Below are 14,063 nucleotides of genomic sequence, written 5' to 3' on the forward strand. Positions count from 1 at the left end.
TCTGCTCTTTAACAAAAATTTGTACAGGGTTATAAAAGGTTTATAAGAATCTCACGTCACAGTCAAACTGGTTAAGATTGGATAGAATTATCTATGAAGACTCACTAAAAAAAATGAGGTTGACATTAATAGTAGACTAATGCAAGGGTGAAATTTGACTTTCTCTCCCTTGAACAAGATTTTCATGTAATGGTAAAATATAATGAAAGATTTTTTTTTTGCCTTGTGAATAAACTACCAAAAAAAAAAAAAAAGGAGAAGACAGGAGACAGATTGCTTGGAAAGCTAAGTCTTCTCTCTTAATGAGTAAAGATTTTTGCCTTCTTGTAATTTTTGAGTCATTGTTTTAGCTAAGTAAAATGACTTATGGTAATCTAGAATTCTGCTTCATAATATCAAGTGTTTAAACCTCTAATGTATTTAACATGCTTTCCAAAATAAAATTTCAGCTTCAAAAATTGTCTTTTTTGACCTCTGTCTTTTGAATACTATGGAGAGCCCCTGGAGCATCCAAAACAGAGGTAAACAGGATTATTTGACATGCTTAGTTACATGGAATTGCCAAAATAAAAATAAGATGTAATCTTCTTCAGGTTATATTTTAGTGAATAATATTAATATATGTTCCAAAATTATATGGGATTTCTAAAATTCTAATGTCTGAGTATATGCTATCAATCATAATTAAGGTTATTACGTTAAGTTGTTGTAAACCACAGAAATAACCAAATTTATTTGTCAATCGTGTTTTTGACTGTGACTACCTGAAGACATCTTGTCATTCACAGACATTGTTGTAATCTTGTTTTGATCCTCTTCGAAAGATGGTTTATAATCAGCTATAGGACTTTGACAGGTGCTCTTAATTGCAGGTTTCTGATAACTTTGGAGATTTAGACTGGAGGAAAAACATACAGGACTCATGAAGAGCTGAAATGTTCATGAATATCAAGCAGAACAAGAGTTGGTGGAATGGGCTGAACTAATAGAAAACTGAAATAATCTTTTTTAACTTTTTGCTTAAAACATTGCTGATCCTTGTTTTGTTTTCCAAAGTCAGGGAAACTTTTATTTTGAACTATTTACAGCTTTTAACAATTGAGTAAGGTTATACTCCTATGAACAAAATTTGCTTCTCTATGCCTGGTTTCTCCAGAATTTGGAAACAAGTTGTGAGGTTTTTTTGTTTTGTTTTGTTTTTGTTTTTTGACAGAATTTTGCTCTGTCACCAAGGCTGCAGTACAATGGCATGATCATGATCTTGGCTCACAGCAACCTCCACCTCCTGGGTTCAAGCAGTTCTGCCTCAGCCTCCCGAGAAGCTGAGATTACGGGCACCCACCACCACGCCTGGCTAATTTTTTTGTATTTTTAGTAGAGATGGGGTTTCACCATGTTGGCCAGGCTGGTCTCAAACTTCTTACCTCAGGTGATCTGCCCACCTTGGCCTTCCAAAGTGCTGGGATTACAGGCGTGAGCCACCACACCCAGCCTATTTGTGAGTTTTTTTCACTTACGGCAATATACTTATTTGTGTCAGTGCAATAAGAATCCATTTTATTTTGCAACACGATGCAATTGGAGAAACTGGTTGTTTTACCAAGGCTTTGACCGGAAGGGTGTGCTCCCCTTTACAGCATCAAGCTTGACTCATAGAGCCAATAAAAGCCCCTGGGAAATCTGGCCTCATACCTTGTCTACATAGTCCCTGTACAGGGTTCCTAACATGTGGTGAGTAAAAATTGTCACTTTCTAACAGGCCCAGGATCCCCAAGTTATCTTGGGACCTCGAGAGGAGAGAAATTTACCCAACTCATAGATATTTGAGGGTACAAACCCATGACTGAGCTCAGATTTAAAAAGTCTTATCTGAGATTCCTTGTGGAACAGAGTTCCATCAAAGCCAATTTTAAAAGCCTACATGAAAAATAATTATTCTTGTTGTACTTTATGCAAATAATCAGCCCAAGTATAATACTAAAGTTTATTTTTCAAATAACTCAGTCCTATTACGATTTGTTTTTAAGAAAAATGAAGACTGGAGAGGGAAAAGTTATCATACACTTGTCATTAAATTATAGTCTCATTAGTCATTTTTATGTTTTGCCAGGCTGGGTGCAGTAGCGCACCCTGTAATCATAGCACTTTGGGAGGCCAAGGCAGGCAATCACCCAAGGTCAGGAGTTCAAGACCAGCCTGGCCAACATGGTGAAACGCCATCTCTACTAAAAATACAAAAATTAGCTGGGCTTGGTGGCAGGCACTGGTAATCCCAGCTACTTAGGAGGCTGAGGCAGGAGAATTGCTTGAACTTGGGAGGCTGAGGTTGTAGTGAGCTGAGATCATGCCACTGCACTCCAGCCTGGGCAACAGAGTAAGACTCCCTCTAAAAAAAAAAAGTTTTTGCCTACATTTTAGACTAACCCTGCTTATTCCTGCGAACCAACCAGTGATCTCCAGCTGCAGCTCAGAAGAAACAAAAGGGCTGGGTAATGTAAAAATCTGGATCAATATTCTAGTTCTGGGCAATTATCCTGCAAATCCTGCCAGGTGATAGGGGTACATAGGTTGCCCATAACCCAGGGGTTTCTTTGGGAAAATAAAACCAAGGGAGCTAACCAAACAAGCCTCATACACCCAAATCTTGGAAGGCATAACTATAGCCACCAGTTATCTGGGTGTGTTGGCAGCCTTGGGACTTTTTAGCTGTCCTTACCCCCTTGTTTCATTTTGGTACGTTTGGTACGTGTCTTCTAATAACTGGTTTATCTCTTCTCGCCTTCAGGCCATCAAACTCCAAACAGTCATGCAACCAGAGCCTCAGATGATGGCTTCATTTTACTAGGGATCCTTAGATAGGCCTCTGAGAGAGATCTGACTCTGTCTTCCCAAAACAGCACTCCTTGTTAGCAGGGAGCGGTTAAGATCAGTCACCATCCTTATCCTAATGGCAGTTGGATGTACCTCTTCAGAGTGGAGAATTGATAGTAATGGGGGGCAGACAAATGCTGAGGCAGATAGGGGCCAGTCCCCGGTGAAACCTGACCTTCAAGCCAAAGATAGTCCTGGGTAAATCCTCGGACCAGATTGAGAACCTGCACACTTTCCTCTGATTGATCCCCACCCTTCACCTATTTTACCCTTCCTTAGTTGGTTTTTTACACTGTCATGCCCACCTTTAGTGCCCGTGTTTTAACATTTTTTTTGCATACTCACAAACCAATTAGCATATACTCCCCTATTCTGAGCCCATAAAAGCCCCAGACTCAGGCACACTGGGAGAGAAACCACCCCCACATCCCCTCTCTGCTGAGATCTGTTCCATCACTTAATAAAATTCTTCTATGCCCTCCTCACCCTTTGAATTGTCAGTGTATCCCCATTCTTCTTGGATGCATGAGAAGAGCTCAGGAACTGCCAAACACAGGTACAAGCCATAATACAGGTGGGCTGAGTGAGTGGGGTGCCTCCAGTAGCAGGTCTGGGTCCCTGGTTGGCAAAGTGGCCGAGAAAAATTCTGTGTCAATAGCAGCATGAGAACAGACAAGTACAGTAAATGTTGGATAGGAATTGAAGTTAACAAACCAAATGACATCCTAATAAAAATGGCCAGTACGCAGTTAGATATCTGAGATGAGCCTCAGGTGCAGATATTCAGTCACTCCCTCAAACTTAATCTTATTATGTGTTCAACAATGGTCTAGGTACTGGGCATATACCAGTGAACAAAACCAAGTTTCTATCAACTTTTAGAGTTTCCGCATCTCTGAAAATATTTTTCAACTATTCCTTTACTTACTTACATATAGTAAGCATAGTTATATTATGATCTGTATCTAAAGAAAAGTTTTATATCTGAAGTCTTTGCTGGTCTGTTTCTACTGTCTGTTGTTTCTGCTGCACCTCACTCATATGATCTTATTTCTTTGCATGCTTGGTTATCTTTGAATTTAGATTTACATTTTACTCGTAGGGATCTCCTGAGAATTAAAATGAAGCTATCTTTCTCTAGAAAAGATTTACTTGTTTTTGTTTATGGCAGTTTAGATAGTATACCTTTAATTCCAAGGCTTGTGGTTACTTGGTCTACCCTAGAGATGTGAATTAGGCTTCAAGTCTATGTAAGGACTGGCTCATGGTTTCAACCAATCAGAGATTATTTTCTTTTTCATCTTCCCCTGCTCTCTTCAGCATGCAGGCAACTCTTCCTATAGTTCCCTGGATGTGAGAGGGAGAAGGCAGTTTACTTCTATAAATTATCCTAGTAGCCCTTTGGGGGTCCAGCTTTATATGTGGGTCTATTATGTTGCATTGGGCTTTGATTTTTTTGTCCTCTCCCTTATGCGTCTGTAAAAATTACCATTTGGTTTCACAGTTTATATAAACAAATACTCTCAAAGCGTAAAATGGCTGCTTGCTACTTTGGGTTCTACCTTTCTCTTAGATTTTTTGCTTAATGAATTCTTTCTAGATTTTGATATCTTTGGTGCTTTTATGAAGATATTTGAAATGTTTTATTTAGCACTTTTGTTGTTTTCAGCAGAATATTGGCCAAATAATCCAGTCCATGGTTATCAGAAATCTTCCTAATGTGAGTTAATTTCTGTCCTGATATGAATTTATGTTACACCTTTATTTGGAACTGAGTCATGTGGGGAGAGAGGCAGGGAGCAGGGCATCCATTTTCCTGGTATAAATTATGAGAGAATTGGCATAGTTCTGGAGCTAGCTGCTGTCATGGTGATTTTCTGAGGCAGTGTCTTCCGGGGCCAGCATTTGTAGCAGCAGTTTTCTGTTTCTGCAGTTTCCTGATCATGGAGGAAGTAGCAGCCCATTTCAGTGGTGTTGTTTTGGAAGTTGTTTGTGTGAAACCTCAGAATGCTCTTTATTTCTTCATCCTACCCATTGATTCCATGAGCTATTGCCCTTAATAAATTTCTTCTATTTAAAAATGATTACAGTTTTAATGCAATAATTTAATTGCATATGCCAACATTATACATTCTAATTGCATATGCCAAAATTATACATTTTTTTGGTATAATTTGTTTGAGAAAATAAGACCAAGGGAGCTAGCCAAACCAAGCATGCATTTTGGCGTATGCAATTAAAAACTGTAACCAAAGTAGCAATCTATTAAAAACTTACAACAAGCACCATTCTTAATGATAAAACATTAGAAGCATTCCCTTTAAAAAAGATAATGTTATCCAATATTGCCACTTCTGTTTAACGTTGTCTTGAAGAACCCAGCCAGTTCAGGAAACTGTGGAAAAGAAAAAGAAAAAAATGTATAAGGATTGAAAATGAATGTACAAAAGTATCATTATTTTCAGATCATATGGTTCTGTACATAGAAACCCCCAAAGTCTATAGATAAATTTATTAGATATAAATCAATATTTCCAAATTGATTATATTTCTAAAATAGCAATAGACAGAAAATATAATTTGAATATATCATTTACGGTAGCAACAAGCTACAACAAATATATCATACAAAAGATTAGTAAAACCTCTAAGAGAAAATAAACTTTATTTAGAGCTGTTAAAGAATACGTAAGCCTGACACAGTGGCTCACGCCTGTAATCCCAGCACTTTAGGAGGCTGAGGCGGGCGGATCATTTGAGGTCAGGAGTTCAAGACTAGCCTGGCCAACATGGTGAAACCCTCTCTCTACTAAAAATACAAAAATTATCTGGGTGTGGTGGTGCAGGTCTGTAATCCTAGCTACTCAGGAAGCTGAGGCAGAAGAATTGCTTGAACCCAGGAGACAGATGTTGCAGTGAGTTGAGATTGTGCCACTGCACTCCAGCCTGGGTGACAGAGTGAGACTCTTGTCTCAAAAAAAAAAAAAAAAAAAAAGAATACCTAAACTGGGCGCAGTGGTTCACACCTGTAATCCCAGCACTTTGGGAGGCTGAGGCAGGAGTATTGCTTGAGCCTAGGAGTTCAAGACCAGCTGTGGCAACATAGTGAGACCCTGCTTCTACAAAAAAATAAACAAAATCAGCCAGGCATGAAGGCATGTGCCTGTGGTCCCAGCTACTTGGGAAGCTGAGGTGAAAGGATCATTTGAGCCTGGGAGGTTGAGGCTGCAGTGAGCTGAGCTCATACCACTGTACTCCAGCCTGGGCAACAGAGCAAGACCTTGTCTTAAAAAAAAAAAAAAAGTAAGTAAATGAGACGATATATCATGTTCATTGTTAGATAAAAGTGTAAAGATGTCAGTTCCCCTTAAATTAATCTATAGAACCAATGCTATTACAGGTACAATCCCAAAGAGAATTTGACAAGATGGTTCTAAATTTTATGTGGAGGAACAAAGGATTGATAATAGTTAAGGCACTCCTAAAAAAAGAACAAGTTGGGAATACCAGATATCCAGACTTATCTTAGACCCTCTAAGAGTAAATATAAGCTTGCCATCCATGTATTCAGATCCTCCAGAATCACACTCCACCTTATCTATCCTACCTCATCTGCCTGTGCTCCTCAGCATGAAACGTTTGTTCCAGTCTGCTCGATCTCACGGTCTGCTGAATTTGAGCTGTGGCCACCTCTCTTTGCCTTTGCTCTTTCTGTTTTCTTTGCCTTTAATTTACTAACTCCTCCTTTCTATCAACCCCTGGCCTGGCCCTACTCAAATATTACCTCCAATATATCTATATATTTTTGGTTCTCCAGTTTACATAAGTCTCTTTCCTCCAAACTCTTATACCACTTTTTGGTTCTGCTATTTATTCTTGTATTTTTTTCATATATAGCATAGAAAGAGAGGAGAAAAGGGAGAGGGGAACACAGAGCTGGGCATTCAGAATTAGCCACATGTATGCCTGATACAGCTGATTAGGAGCTCTACAGTTTCCCTGAACATGGATCCCAGATCTGACAGAAAGCTTGCCAAGAGCCATTGAACACTCACTGGCTGACTTATATGGGAAGCATCTTACAGCCTGATAAGATCTTACAGAATCGGTGGCAACCTTGAGGTTGTTTTCAGGACGTAGGAGCTATTTTTACCTCTCTTCATCTGGTTAACAGTTTGTCCATGAAAACAAAAAGACTAAAAACCCAGACACAACCTGAATGTCCACCAATAGGGATTCTGGCTACATTACAGAACAACCACAGGCAGCTAGTTAAAAAAAAAGGAGACAACTCCATGTCACTGACAGGGAATAATCACCAAGAGATAGATAAGAGAAAAAAAAATCAAGGTGCAAAACAACATCACCATGTGTGGCTTTTCTTGTTCGTCTGTTTGTTTAATACTCGTGGTTTTGAACATACAGAGAGACTTTGGTAATTGTGGATGCCTAAGAAGAGAGACTGAGGGTTGGAAGTTAAGAGTAGGAGACTGGCTTTCTGCTGAATATCCTTTTACACCTTTTGTATTTTGTACCCTGTGTAGCTACTGACTACTCAACAAATAAATGTTTAAGAGGAAATAAAAGGAAACAAAGATATTGGAAACAAACCAGCAAATTAGTTGGTGTCAAACGACAGAATTCTGACTTTTGTACTATGTCTTAGAAGACCAAAAGCAATGCCTAGCCAGGACAGCACGGTCCTCATTAAAACTAAGATGACCTTCTATCCTGACTTTCAGCTAAAGTGTGAAGTGGAGGAAGCGCAGAGCTAAGCTACAGCTGCAAAATTCAGTACCTCTAAAAAGATACTTGCATCAGAATTACAACTGGGAGAGAATGGATTGCTCAGCACTGGTTATTCCAGAAAGAGAACCAAATTACAAACCACGCCTGTAATCCCAGCACTTTGGGAGGCTGAGGCAGATGGATCACAAGGTCAGGAGTTCGACACCAGCCTGGCCAATATGGTGAAACCCCATCTCTACTAAAAATACAAAAAAAATTAGCCAGGCATGGTGGCACACGCCTGTAATCCCAGCTACTCAGGAGGCCGAGGCAGGAGAATTGAACCCGGGAGGTGGAAGTTGCAGTGAGCCGAGATGGCGCCACTGCACTGCAGCCTGGGCAACAGAGGGAGACTCTATCTCAAAAAAAAAAAAAAAGAGAAAAGAAAAGAAAAAGCCAAAAAATAACCCTTTGTAGTTGCAAACCACAAGCTAGTTATTTTTGTTTGTTTGTTTGTTTTTGGTTTTTTGTTTGTTTGTTTTTTGTTAATGGCACAATGAAGTCAGGGACTCAGGTTCTTTTTTTTTTTGAGACGGAGTTTCACTCGTCACCAGGCTAGGGTGCAGAGGCACAATCTCATCTCACCGCAACCTCCGCCACCTGGGTTCAAGCGATTCTCCTGCCTCAGTCTCCCGAGTAGCTCGGATTACAGGTGCACGCCACTACACCCAGCTAATTTTTAAATATTTTTGGTAGAGATGGGGTTTCACCGTGTTGGCCAGGCTGGTCTCGAACTCCTGACCTCAAGTGATCCGCCCACCTTGGCCTCCCAAAGTGCTGGGACTACAGGTGTGAGCCACGGCGCCCGGCCCACATGCGAGTTTTTAACCCACCTCCTGCTGGAAGGAGAGAAGAGGTCTGTGACTTCTGCTCAGCTCCACCATAGAGACCAAATCAAGCAGGCTTTGGAACTGCTGCTTCAGGTGAATGGTAACCAGAAACCCAGGGAATTTATAGAAAGGGCAAGGTCAAAGAGCTGAGAAAAAGATTTAAGTCATGGTCAACACCTGCCAATGCAAAGGTGTAGGCATGAAAGGGCTTGAAGGCTGAGAAATGCCAGTAAACCAAGTGACAATCCCCAGAGTCTCTCTTGAAAAGGTATTAATGGGATTCGAAATAGAAAAGCTGTTTGCTGTGACACTTCTTGTTTGTTTATTTATTTATTTATTTATTTATTTATTTATTTATTTATTTATTTTTGAGACAGTCTTGCTATGTTGCCCCGGATGGAGTGCAGTGACATGATCTTGGCTCATTTTAACCTCTGCCTCTGCAGGTGATTCTCCTGCCTCAGCCTCCTGAATAGCTGGGATTACAGGCGTGTGCCACCACACCCAGCTAATTTTTGTATTTTTAGTAGAGATGGGGTTTTGCCATGTTAGCCAGACTGGTCTTAAACTCCTGACCTCAAGTGATCCACCCATCTCGGCCTCCCAAAGTGCTGGGGCTACCGGCATGAGCCACTGTACCTGGCTGAAGCTTCTTTACTCTCTAAGTAATTAAATATGGCAGGATGGATGGATAATTTTTGGGATTCAAATGTCAGATTCAAAACCATATTCTTCAGCAAGGAGAGGAAAGCAGGTCCACTGATGTGTTCGTGCAAGAATAGCTATTAACAGGGGTCCATGGAACAAGGTCTAGAGATCTCGGCACTTAAATCAAGATAAGGATTTTTTATATTAAAAATATTTAATAAAGACATTATCGCAACCTCCACAGTCCCAATGAATTCTCAGAATTGGTGAATTATACAGGGCTAAAGAAGAGAAAAAGAAACCAGACTGTCCCTTAGAAAATGTGAACACATGGCTGGGTGCAGTGGCTCACACCTGTAATCCCAGCACTTTGGGAGGCCGAGGCGGACGGATCACGAGGTCAGGAGATCGACACCATCCTGGCTAACACAGTGAAACCCCGGCTCTACTAAAAATACAAAAAAATTAGCCGGGCATGGTGGCGGGCGCCTGTATTCCCAGCTACTCGGGAGGCTGAGGCAGGAGGATGGCGTGAACCCTGGGGGGCGGAGCCTGCAGTGAGCCGAGATCGCGCCACTGCACTCCAGCCTGGGCGACAGCGAGACTCCGTCTCAAAAACAAACAAACAAAAAAAAACAAAAAAAGAAAAAGTGAACACATGGCAGAATTAAGGTCTGGAGTAGCAAGATAAATGGTATAGGTGGGCCTCTGCCGCTTATCCAGATCTCTGGCCAGTGAGTTTCAGTGCATGGGGGCCAGTAGATCTCCAGCCCCAATCAGGGAGCTCTGGTGAGCCAGCTGGGCTCAGATGAGCGACTTCACAGCCTGATTTGCTTTCAGCGTGAGAGAGTATGTCATAAGCAGTATCACTGTGAATATTTGGCCACTTATTTTTTGGCATTTTTCACACCCCAATTTATTGACCACATTTGAAGCTTGGGGAGATGAGAGATGACCCCATATTTTCTTTTGCTTTGGCAAAGAAGACCATCTAATGGGAGCCTGCAGTCTTGAGGATTTTTGCCTAGCGAACATATCCCTTCTTGCCTGTGACTGTGCAACTTCTAGAGAATTTCCCCATTCTTCAACCTTAAGGATTTCAGGCACAAGCTATGAATCACTAAGAATCTAGCAGCAGCTCTAGAAGCCTCCAAAGAGAATTGCACGTCCCCAACAGGGGGACAGGGGGTGGAGTGTAAATATAAAAGAACAGTGGATGGCCTAAATCAGTATGTGTCACTCTTTGTAAAGAGCCACAAGTGTTTGACTCGGGAAAAAGGAAAAGAGGCGAGAGTAACGAGAAAGAGACACCAAGATCAAGAGGAATGGGGGAAAGGAGATTTCTATGAGGTGTTGCTGTGAGTCACGGACTGTCAGTCATGGATAGGTTTTTATTAATAGACTCCGAAGGATATAAATAGAATTGGAATTCCTTTTATTTATTTTATTTTTATTTATTTATTTTTTGATATGGAGTCTGCTGCCCAGGCTGCAGTGCAGTGGCACAGTCTCGGCTCACTGCAACCTCCGCCTCCCGGGTCAAGTGATTCTCCTACCTCAGGATTACAGGCGTGGGCCACCAAGCCTAATTTTTTTGTTTTTAGTAGAGCCGGGGTTTCACCATGTTGGCCAGGCTGGCCTTGAACTCCTGACCTCAGGTGATTCGCCTGCCTCGGCCTCCCAAAGTGCTCGCATTATAGGCGTGAGCCACCGTGCCTGGCCTGGAAATGTTTTTAAATACTTCTTGTTGGTGGCCACTGTTTATTTAACTGTGACATCATGCAGATACATGGGACCATGGAGCTCAGGCCTCCCTTTGGGTCACACCAGGCTCCTGAAAGGTGACGGTGTAACAATAGTGTAGTAAATGGGCAAGTGGATTCATTGTTCTTGGAGAATGAGAGACTGGTTTGAAATAAAGAATACGAGTGGGCTGGCTGAGGTGGCTCATGCCTGTAATCCCAACACTTTGGGAGGCCAAAGCAGGAGGATCACTTGAGGTCAGCAGTTCAAGACCAGCCTGGCCAACATGCTGAAACCCCATCTCTACTAAAAATACAAAAATTAGCCAAACCTGGTGGTGCATGCCTGTAGTCCCAGCTACTCAGGAGGCTGAAGCAGGAGAATCACTTGAACCCCGGAGGTGGAGGTTGCAGTGAGCCGAGATTGCACCACTGCACTCCAGGCTGGGCAACAGAGTGAGACTCTGTCTCAAAAAAAAAAAGAATAGAAGTGACTGTGTGGTTTAAAAAAGCAAAGTCCAGGAGTATGGAAGTAGACGTGGCTTTATGCATAAGCCAGAGAGAATGTCACCAAGGTACTCTTTAAAAGCATAGCTCCGTGTTGGATAACAAAGCATTTGATTCATTCACTCATACATTCATTTATTCAGCAAACCTACTTACCTGACAGGTATTGTATTAGGTGCTGAAGATTAATTCTAAACAAGGCGCACACGCTGACCGTATGAATCTTAAAGACTAGGACCGAGCACAGCAACTACGGCTCATGGGCCGAATCTAGCCTGTGTTTGTAAGTAGTTTTATTGAAACACAGCCATACACATTCATCTACATATTGTCTTTTTCTTTTTCTTTCTTCTTCTTCTTCTTCTTTTTTTTTTTTTTTTCTGAGACAAGGTGTCACTCTTTCCCAGGCTGGAGTTCGATAACACTCAAGCCATCCTCCCACCTCCGCCTCCCAAGTAGCTGAACTATAGGGGCATGCCACCACACCCTGCTAATTTTTTTATTTTTTATAGAGATGGGGTCTTGCTATGTTGCCCAGATTGGTCTCAAATTCCTATCCTCAAGTGATCCTCCCACCTCAGCCTCCCAAAGTGCTGGGATTACAGGTGTGAGCCACTGCACCCCGCCTTAACCTTTATTTCTAAATGTTAAATACAAAGATAAACGATGAGGCCAGGCATGGTGGCTTACACCTGTAATCTCAGCACTTTGGGAGGCCGAGGAAGGTGGATCACTTGAGGCCAGGAGTTCAAGACCAGCCTGGCCAACATGGTGAAACGCCATCTCTACTAAAATTATAAAAATTAGCCAGGTGGTGGCAGATGCCTGTAATCTGAGCTACTCGGGAGGCTGAGGCACAAAAATCGCTTAAGCCCGGGAGGCAGAGGTTGTAGTGAGCTGAGATCACTCCACTGCACTCCAGCCTGGGCAACAGAGTGAGACCCTGTCTCAAAAAATAAAATAAAATAAAATAAATAAATAAATATCTTACTTTTCTGAAATCCAAACTTATTCATTACAAGTAGGCACAAGCATCTGCCTGCTTATTATGTCTTCTAGTTTAGCTGGACCTTAGCCTTTATGTATTAAAATACAATTGATTTCATTATAAATTATTATTCTTTATTTCTCTCTCTTTATTTTATTCATTTTTTTGAGACTGAGTCATGCTCTGTCGCCCAGGCTGGAGTGCAATGGCACAATCTTGGCTCACTGTAACCTCCACCTCTTGGGTTCAAGCAATTCTCCTGCCTCACCCTCCTGAGTAGCTGGGATTCACGCCCGGCTAATTTTTGAATTTTTAGTAGAGATGGGGTTTCACCATGTTGACCAGGCTGGTCTCGAACTCCTGACCTCAGATGATCTGCCCACCTCGGCCTCCCAAAGTGCTGGGATTACAGGCGTGAGCCACCCTGCCTGGCCTTATTTCTGTTTTATATCACATGTAAATATGAATTTTAAGAAATCGTGTGATTATAAAGGCTGTATCACTTGTGAATTGCATTTCAGCAAATTAGAAATACTTTTTTAAAAAGCTAATGGTGGGTTTTATAGGATTAGAACCCCTGTCTTGGAACATTAAGTGAACTTTCTTTTTTTTAATTTATTTTTGAGATGGAGTCTCACTCTGTCACCCAGGCTGGAGTGCAGTGGTGCAATCTTGGCTCACTGCAACCTCTGCCTCCTGGGTTCAAGCGATTCTCCTGCTTCAGCCTCCCAAATAGCTGGGATTATAGGTGCCTGCTACCATGCCTGGCTGATTTTTGTATTTTTAGTAGAGACAGGGTTTCAGCATGTTGACCAGGCTGGTGTTGAACTCCTGACCTCAGGTGATCTGCCTACCTCAGCCTCCCAAAGTGCTGGGATTACAGGTGTGAGCCACTGTGCCCAGCCACAAGAACTTTTAAATAAAGCTGTAGACCTATAGTCTACACATACAAACCCCTATGTGTCCATATATACTGCACATACAAAGCAAATCTTTTTTTATAATATAGTTTGTTATTATAAACCATCACATATAACATATGTCATAACTACCTCCCATGGACATAACAACTTCCTGTGGAAAGAGTGAACCTCACTTGTCTTTAAATATCCTTCCTGGCCAGGCTCATATTCTTGGAACAAGACCAAACTAAAACAGTTTTGGCATATATTATTACCTCTCTAGCGTGAAAAGGGCCATGGTTCTTGTCCTTAAGAGTTCACTGTCCATATAAATCTGAATTTGGATATGCAGTATACATGACACTGTATTGCAAGTTTCAGTAGCTGCAATTACGCTAACATCCTCATCTAACTTTCATCCTCTCTTCCCTTGGAGTAATATCCAACAAGACTGCAGGACTGTCGTAGAGGATGTGTATCTCATCATTTTAATCACTGCAGAGGCCACAGCGGGGAGGGCAGCTTTGCAGATTTCAAGAATCTGAGGCCTTTCTTCCCTTGCTTTTTCTCTGCCTACTCCCCCTCTTCATCTTTGTTTTCCTCCGTGTTCCTCTCTTCTCCCTCCCACTCTCTTGCATTTGCTGAGCCTCCACAGTTTGAGTCACAGGCTGCATCCCGTCTTGAAGGCGTGATCATTAGTCAGGGATGCAGGATCAGCCTTCCCCGGGCTTTCTGCGGGCATCTGGGAGGCTGCAGGGAGACCAGGGCTGCTGGTACAGCTGATGCA

At 41.9% G+C, this 14,063-nt stretch overlaps 1 long non-coding RNA gene across 1 annotated transcript in view; it reads left to right on the forward strand.

Moving 5' to 3' along the window:
• LOC115831519 overlaps positions 1–14,063 on the forward strand; it is a 78,939-nt gene that overhangs the window by 25,820 nt on the left and 39,056 nt on the right. The window lies entirely within an intron of this gene.

This window comes from Nomascus leucogenys, chromosome 19 (assembly GCF_006542625.1).
Source record: "Nomascus leucogenys isolate Asia chromosome 19, Asia_NLE_v1, whole genome shotgun sequence".
NCBI lineage: Eukaryota > Metazoa > Chordata > Mammalia > Primates > Hylobatidae > Nomascus > Nomascus leucogenys.